The sequence below is a fragment of the Nannospalax galili genome, unplaced genomic scaffold, assembly GCF_000622305.1.
Source record: "Nannospalax galili isolate Female #2095 unplaced genomic scaffold, S.galili_v1.0 scaffold140, whole genome shotgun sequence".
NCBI classification, from domain to species: domain Eukaryota; kingdom Metazoa; phylum Chordata; class Mammalia; order Rodentia; family Spalacidae; genus Nannospalax; species Nannospalax galili.
The window spans coordinates 3,062,643-3,071,743 of NW_008352267.1; positions in this window are offsets into that span (position 1 = coordinate 3,062,643).

Here is a 9,101-nt window from a genome sequence, read left to right on the forward strand (position 1 = left end):
TCATTGAATTTTATGTCTTAAAGGCTTTATACTGAGTACAATAACGTATAAGTGTAATAATTGAACTATAAACATAAAAATTTACAGCCAATTTTGAAAGAGATGCATCTTAGCTCTGGAAATTATTATTGAATATATCAATGCTGTTGTAATGAAATGCTTCTTCTAAGTATGTGGTGATTAAATAAATAATTAAAAAAAGAATCTGAGCTCCGTTTCAAAAAGAAAAAGTGATAAAATGGGGAAAAAATCGTATGAAATTTCAATACAGAAAAAAAATACTGAAAAGGTGGCGTTCATGTCTCTGAAAGGAAAAATAAAGGGGAAGTAAGAAAAAATACGGAAGGGAAAGACATGAGAAGGGATGGAATGGAGGAGAAGGGAGTGAAAACCAGAAGAGAAAGGAAGACAAGGGAAAAAGAAAGCCAGGGCGGATAGAAAAAAAAGGCAAGGAAACAATCATGAAAAGAGATTTAAAACAGAATATATAGTATTCATAAAGAAATAAAATACTAATAAGAATTACATTTTAAAGGTATAGATCAGAAGATATTAGCTATTGGATATAACGGCTGCTCCATGGCGTTTTCTGTTAATACCATTTCTCCTTTTCTCTTTGCTCACAACACATTAGATTCCCATGGAAGTAACTACTTTGGAAACAATATCATAATTATCATAACACTACTAACCAAGCTTTCTAAGGTCTAGAGGATATATATTCAAATTCCTAATACACTTTCTGAGGCATTAAATCATTGAATGAATCAAGTATTATTCACAGAGAAAAGTTATATAGGCCTGAATACATAACCCATGTTTTTAGATAAATCAAAAACATTTCTATTAGTTAAATGTTGTAATTTGAATATACTAGAGGAAATAAAGGAACTGCAGATATTCATCTGGTTACTGATTTTAGAATTAGCAATGGTATTGCTCCGGTGGGGCTGGCCATTAATCTGAACACATAGGGGGCAGAAGCAGGAAGATTTATGTGAGATGAGGCTAACCTGGTACATAGTGAGTTCCAGATCAGATGCGGCAAGAGGGAGACCATGTCTCAAAAGCAAAACAAAACCAAGCAAACAAAAGAAACAGTACTGCCATAACTTGATGTGTTTAGAATGCTATTATATTTGTGTAATTTCTTACGATATAACATCAAAATCCAAATAAAAAGAGGTATTCTATTAAATTATAGCATTTCTTGAAGTTTTATAGGATTTGATGAAGGCGAATTCATTGGCAATAGCATTATCTTGTGTGATTTATTTCACTTAAGATCTTCATGATGGAGGGCATATTACAATATCCCTATTTTTCAATACTTTAGTGAACATTTGAAACATTGAATTTTTAACTAAAAATTGCAATCCCACCAGCAGTGAATGAGGGTTACCCTTTCCCCATATCCTTGCCGTAATTTGGCATCATTTTTTTTTCTTGACCTTTGTCATTCTGACTAGGGAAAGATGAAATCTTAAAGTATTTTTGATTTGCATTTCCCTAATTACTAAGGATGTTGTATACTTTTTAAGGTGTTTCTTAGTCATTTTTATTTCTTCTTTCATGAGCTCACTGTTCAGATCAATAGCCTATTTTTTAACTTTGTCATTTATTTTCTTGCTTCTTTGTTTCTTGAGCTTTTTATGTATTTTGGATTTTTCTCCCACTCTCTGTGTTTTGTCTTCACTCGATTGTTTGCTTTACTTCACAGAAGCTTTTCAGTTTAATGTGATCCCACTCATCTATTGTTGACTTTTTATTGAGCTTTTGATGTTCTACTTAGAAAGTCCTTTCATGCACCTATATTTTGTAGCATACCACCTATGTTTTCTTCTAACAATTCCAGTTTTCCAGGTTTCACATTGATATGGGAAAAAAGAAACTCCCATTCACTGTTGGTGGAATTACAAACTGTTGCAACCACTGTGGAAATCAGTATGGAGAATAATTAAAACACTAAAACTAAATCTACCATACAATCTGGCTATACCACACCTTGGCATACACTCATCCTACTACAAAGATACTTGCACAACCATGTTTATTCCTGCTCTTTTACAACAGCTAAGAAAAGAAATCAATTTAATGTCCCCAAACTGACAAATGGATGATGAAAATGAGGTACATATACACAAAGGAGTTCCACTCAGCAGTAAAGAAAAGCAAAGTCATGAAATTTTTAGGAAATAGATGGAACTAGAAACTATTATGCTAAGTGAAGTAACACAAACTCAGAAAAAACAAGCATAATATATTATTTCTCATTTGTGGATCTTATCTCCAAATTCCTAGATGTGAGTATATATATCCTGATATAACTGAAGAAGCCAGGAAAGTGTAAAGATGTGATGGGCATAAAGTCGAAGAAGAAACTCGAAAGAGAGGACAATAGTAGGAGATTGCTATTATCAATGGGGAAATGGAAAAATTGGGATATTTAACTGGGAAGGGAAGAGGGAGGTTAGGCAAAAAAACATGAAGGCAAAGGGAAGGAGGGAGCTCCAGAGAGGCGGGGATAAGAGGAGATGGGTGTTATCAAGGGGCAAATGGGGAAAATGGCAGTTATTTAGGGATGGAGGAAGGAGTGTTATACAGGAGAGAGATAGTTGAGATAAATAATGCTTAGGTAGAATAAAAAAACAGAGGAAAACATTCAGTTCAGAAGCCTACTAAAAATCACAACTATATATATATTACATATGTATCTATAATGAAGACATATTTATGAGTGTCTATGTATAGCTGTAGGCTATATGATTAGAAACACAGTGCCAGACAGGAGAAACATCCTTTTGATTTGCTGGTCAGGTTAGTTCAAGAGACTCCCAAAATAACACAAGCTATTGGCACAGGCTTTGAACTTGAAAGAAAAACCCTATTGCTGAAGATAGGGCACATTTTGGACACAGGATGTGGAGCAATTGAGGTGGAGCTGGAACTGACCTGGAAGCCTCCTCCCTAAACAATAGCTCTAATGGCATTCTGGATACTATGCCAGCTGCTAAGGGAGAAAACCACTCAATGGTCCAACACAGCTGTAAAACCTAATAACCATAATACTTTTGGCATTGGTGCAATACTGACACTTTTAACTTTGAGGTAATCAACAGCATCTAGTTGGACTTAAGACTTGTTCAATGGAAGGGAACTCATGTGTGGTACTGTAATCTTAGCCAAATACATATTTCTGCATAGGTTATATATCCTAGAGAAAAACTTACATCTGTACAACCCTAGACAAATGTAATTTCTTACTGTATGCTAAATATTTACCCTTATATTTACACACAATTATAGTCTTTCTCTCAACCTTCTTCCAAGAAACTTTGTTTTGTAACAGATGGAGACTGCTGCAGTTTCACAACTGGCTTAATGCAAAGAATAATTGTCTGTGAGATACTCAAAACTAAGTGACACATCCACAATGCAACCTCTACACTGAAGGTTCAGAGAGCATGAAAATAGAGGTCACAGAGAATATTAATGCATATCTCAACTCTCATTGGCGAAGATTCCTCATGCAACAAATGGTGATTAACACAGAATATCACAATTGGTGAAAATGTAGAGAATAAGAGACTATGGATTGCATGTCCCTGAATAGGGCTCCTATATTCAACCTCTACCACCCAAGGCTCAGGAGCCATTGCAGAAGAGAAGGAGCAAGGACTGTAAGAGCCGGAGGTGGTGCACGACCACAAGGATGGAAGAGTTTTCATCCAGCTGAGAATTCCCTCATTTGAAGTTACAGCAATGGAGACAGCATGCACAAAACCCATGCAAACTTAGAAAAAACCCAATGTAGAAGTAGGGAAATGGATAAGAAGCCCCAACCTTAGCTGAGGAACTGTTGTCAAACTGACCACCACTGGGTAAGGGAGACTTGGTCTTCCTTAAGGGAGTGATGTTTGATCAGTTGACCAGCTGCAGTGGATGGACTTATACCAAGGTATATTTGGGAACACAAACTTGAGGGTATGGGCCTTAATATATGTGACAAAATGAATGAAAATCTGTGGTGGGGGGTGCTATGAAAGGGTACAGAGAGGAAAAGGGGGAGTCTAGATATGTTTAAGATGTGTAGTATGAAATGAACACAAATATAATTTAATTATTTTGCATCTCAGAAATAACAAAGCAACACAAATTTTGTCATTGCAGCTAATCAGAAACAAGTACAAACTTTTGATGCTCTTTTAAAAAAATTTTATTGAGCTTTTGTACATTCATATGACAGCTCTTAATCAAATTTAGACCCCTTCCCCACCCATGCCTCCCTAGCCCCTCACCAAACCTCATGTATTCCACCATACATGTAAAGTACTATCCAGTACCCAGATTTCCTTCATGCAAATTCATCCACTGGAGTCTAGTCAGCCCATCTAGAGATTATATATAAGGCATACTCTCCCTCACTCAGAAGCAATAAGTCTCCAAAAGTTCTCAGTCTAGGACTGGGCACCCACCCATTTCTTTTCTCCCCTTTGGACTCTTGCTTAATTGAGTTGGCATGGGTCTTGTGCTCAATGCCACCATTGCCTCAAATTCACACGTGAAAACGTCCAGTGGCCTGAAAGCATTTGCTTCCCTGTGTTCATGAACTAGCCTTGGCTCTTACAATCTTTCCACTCCCTCTTCCCTGAGCACTGGGTGGGTGTGGTTCAATATGGGAGTCCTATGCAAGGATACACATTCTGTAGTCTCTATTCTTTAAAACTTAACCAGTTGTGACCTTCTATGTGCATCACATTTATTTGTATAAGGAAGTTTTACTGGTGAGAGTTGAGAGATGCATTATTTTCTCTTTGACTCTTGTTCTGCTATGTTCCAGGAGCCTTAGTTATAGATGTGTCTACTAGTACAACTAGTAGATGTGTCACCTAGCACTGGGCATCCCTCGGTTGTATATACTCCGTGTCTGACCAGTTGTAGAATTCTGTAGTAGGCTCCATCAACTTCTTTGATGAGTGGTGTATGGTATGCTTGTCTGTAAATATAAAGATCCATATTTAGTATATGGTAAGAAATTTATTTGTCTATGGATATTAAAGAGACAAGGTTTTCTCTAGCATCTATGTCCTCTCTTGCCATGTGTATTTGTCTGAGTTTACAGTGTCACACATGAGTTCACTCCCATTGAGAGGGCTTTAAGTCCAATTAGATAGCTGTGGATTGCCCCCACATAACAGTGCCACTACTGCACCAATAGAGGTAGTTTGTCATGCCAGTAATTATAGTTATTAGGCTTGACGGCTAAGTTGGACCATTGATTTTTTTTTTTTTTGCCTTGGTAGTTTCCATATTATCATCTAGCATTATGAGGGACAAAATTCAGGCAGAAAGCTTCCAGGTCAGTTCCTGCTTCATTGCTCCAAGTCCTGTATCCGAAGTATGTTCTGTCTTCAGCAGTAGGGTCATATCTACTAGTTCTGGAAGATAGCTAAGAGGTTTAGAAATAGCCTGAATTATTTCTATGGGCTATTTCCTGGACCACTCTTACCAGTCACTGAAAGGGAGTTCTCTTCTGTCTGACACTGTGTTCCTTGCCAAGCAGCTCCCAGGTTTACATATGCAATAATATTTAGAGACTATATGCGCATTTCTCATGGGGTTTTGGAAACAGCACATTTCCCTCAGGGTTTTCTAGCCCCGCCCCCAAGATTCATTCATCTATATTCTTTTTCTCCCATCTGGTCTTCCACTCCCTCCCCAGTCCCAGTGCCCCTGCTATCCACAATCCCCCCCTCAATAATACCTGCTTCCCACCATCCCCCCTTTCCTTACTTGTGACATTCTTAAATGTTTATTAACTGAATATTGGGATCAGGATTTACAAAATAAGAAGATTTATGCCTAACAGATATAAACCAATTTCAGAACTGCATTATATATCCTTGAAAAAAACAAAATCTCTACTATGGGGTTCTGTTTCTCTCATTTTGTTCCAGAGTTTATCTGGAGTGAATTACAACCCAGATGAGTGATAGTTAAAGCCTGGTGTGTATTTTTTTCTAGGTACTACCAAAGGCTGAGTCAGGATGTACTTTTTTTTTTTTCTGACGGTCATAATTCTCTTCTCTTACAGGAAGCATTTCTACCTATATGGCTTCTGCTACTGTTGCTGACTAACTGTTGCTGAAAGTGGTTTTTACCTCTTAATAGGAAGGTATCTCTACTTCTTAAATTTTCTACTTGGCATTTAGCCCAGAAAGAAACACTACTTTGCTAGATGCTTTTGCCTTCCAAAGTCAGGTGGCCTTCCTCAAAGCTCTGATTCAGCTCTACATAACCATTCTTTGCCTCATCAAAACTGTTCATTCATTAAAATGCCACAACCACCAAGAGCTGTTTTTATCATTGATATATGGCTTTATAAAGATATTCCCCAGTTTTCCCAGATTTTTTTGTTGATAGAGCTTGGTTCGTCTTTCCTTTTTTTTTTTTTTTTTTTTTTTTTTTTTTTTTTTGGTCTTTTTGAGACAGGGTCTTCCTGTAGCCCCAGCTGTCCTGGAACTCACTATGTAGACCAGGCTGGCCTTGAACTCACAGAGATCTACCTGCCTCTGCCTTCCAAGTGCTGGGATTAAAGGCATGTGCCACCACACCTGTCGGTCTTTCGCTTTATTAAGCCTCATTCACCCCATTAAGATCAAAATACATAAGATCCTCAAATTTCTTCCTAATTATGACACGAATACAATACCAAGCTGAAAAAGAAAATTAACCATTACATCAAAGTAATATTCACAGATAATTTCATTTGTCGGAACTCAGGTTTGCTTTGCTTAGTGGGGGACCTGCTGGCTTCAGGGCAGAGGGTCTGGTCGGTGAGAGAGTCAAACTCTGGGACCTGTGTCTTCCCAACAGGACGATTTATTTTAGAATTCAGATGGTTTTTATACATCCCAAGGAGCTAGCAGTCACGTGAAATATGGCAGTCACATACAAAGGTTTAGGGTACAAAGAAACAGGACATTTAGTCTGTTACTTGGCGCCAGAAGGATTCTTATACTTTTACTCAAGGTTATCAATGCCCATCCAGTAATTTATTGGCCACAATGTTTTCTTTCTTAGAGTTAAAAGCATGGTAAACTTTCAGCTTTTATCTCAAGAGTAACCTGGCCATCTCTTAGCCAGGGATAGCTGAGTTATTTGTTCAGGACAAGGAGATGAGCTAAGGGTTGTTGACCAAGACACTTTCCCACAGAGCAGGGAGCCTGCACTTTTATGATCTGGCCGCTTCCTCCTGCCAGCCTAACAGTGTTCTGCAGGAGAAGGATTATCAGAGCCACTGTTTTCAGTGCGCCTCCCTTTAGCAGAGAATGCAGCCTGGACCTATAAGTTGTAGGCTTACCTCACCCTAGGGCCTGGCATCTTGGTTTCCTACATTCATTCTCTACTTGGGATAAAGAAAAGGAAAGGCAACTCCCCAAGGGTAAAATGAAAAAGTAAGCAAAAGGATGGTTTGTTTTGGAAAAAAACAAACAAAACAAAACAAGAAACACTTTACTTAATCTTATTTTATATTCTATTTTTAGTTCCCAAATATGAAATAGTTTAATTTTTCTAGAAAGAAGTAAAGACAGAAAGGGAAACATCAAGAAGTTTGTAAATAAAGAAATGGCAAGACCAGATTTACACAAATCACTCAGATACAAATATAGAATAATAAATGAGGCTAGACAAAATTATACCACAATGGAAAACAGAATAAATCAGATACACTTTATAAAACTGAGTTGAATCAAAGAGCTCATTGTAGCAGAAGAAAAAAAAAAAAAAACTCTAAAGAAAATACAGGGAAACCTGTATGACATTGTGTTTGGTAATGATACCTTAGATACTGATTCAAAGCAGAGAACATATATAAATTGCAAATATGTATATATGTAATAAGGAACTGATAACCAAAATACATAAGGAAATCCCACAACTCAGCAACGGAAACATGCACTCAGATTTAACTTGGGGAAAGGAAGTTGAAAAGACATCACTCTGAAGAAGATATATACCTGGCCAATAAACACATGATAAAGATGCTCAACATCAGTAATCAAATCAAAATCACTTTGAAGTATCACTTCATATCCATTATAATGTCTTGCATGATAAAAAGAAAATAACAAGTGTTGGTGAGCTTGGGGAGAATTCTACTTGTGCATTGCTAGAGGAAATGTCCTATGGTGTAGCTGCTACAAAAAGCCACATGACAATTTTTTAGAAAATTAAAATGACCATAAAAAAGGAACAACTCTAATTATGTATCCAAGAGAACTGAAAACAGGACCTGAAAGCTATATTTGTGCTCTCATGGGCAAAGCAATATTATTCACTGTAACAAAAAGTAGGATTCATTCCAGTATATAAGACTGATGTATTCATACACAATTTGACTTATATAAACAATATTATCTATCGTAAAATGGAAGGAAATTCTAATACATGCTATAACACCTGTAAACTTTGAAAATGTTCTGTTGTTAAATAAATCAGAAACATATGAAGAGACACTGTACAATTACACCTATGAAAGGGTCATAAATTAATCAGATTTATACGTAGAAAGAATAGCAGTTCTGGTGGTCGGAAATGGAGTGAGAATAAGAAATTGTTGATTCATGATATATTTCTTGTGTGAACTTGAAAATGTTCTGGAGATGAATAGTTATAAAAAAACAATACTTGAAACAGTATAGAACCTTATACTTAAAATAGATTTAAACATATATTCTATGATTTACCTATTTTTTAAATCACAATTATAGCCAAAGAAAGGCTGAGGAGGAGACTCAGTAGTAAAGAACTCTTGCTTTGTATGAATGCGTGCCTCAGTTGAAATCCTCAGCACACAGTTAAAAAGCCATACACAGCTGCTCATGTATGTAACCTCACCACTAGAGTTAATGAGACAGACAGGTCCTCAGAGCTATCTGGCCCGCAAACCTAGCCAGTTTGCTTCTGGTTCAGTAAATGACTGTAACAGGGTGGAGGGTGACAGAGAAAAACACTTGATATCTTCTGCCCCATCCACATGCTCACCCACTGGTACATGAACCCACATTCATGTGCATTTACCACACATATACTATATA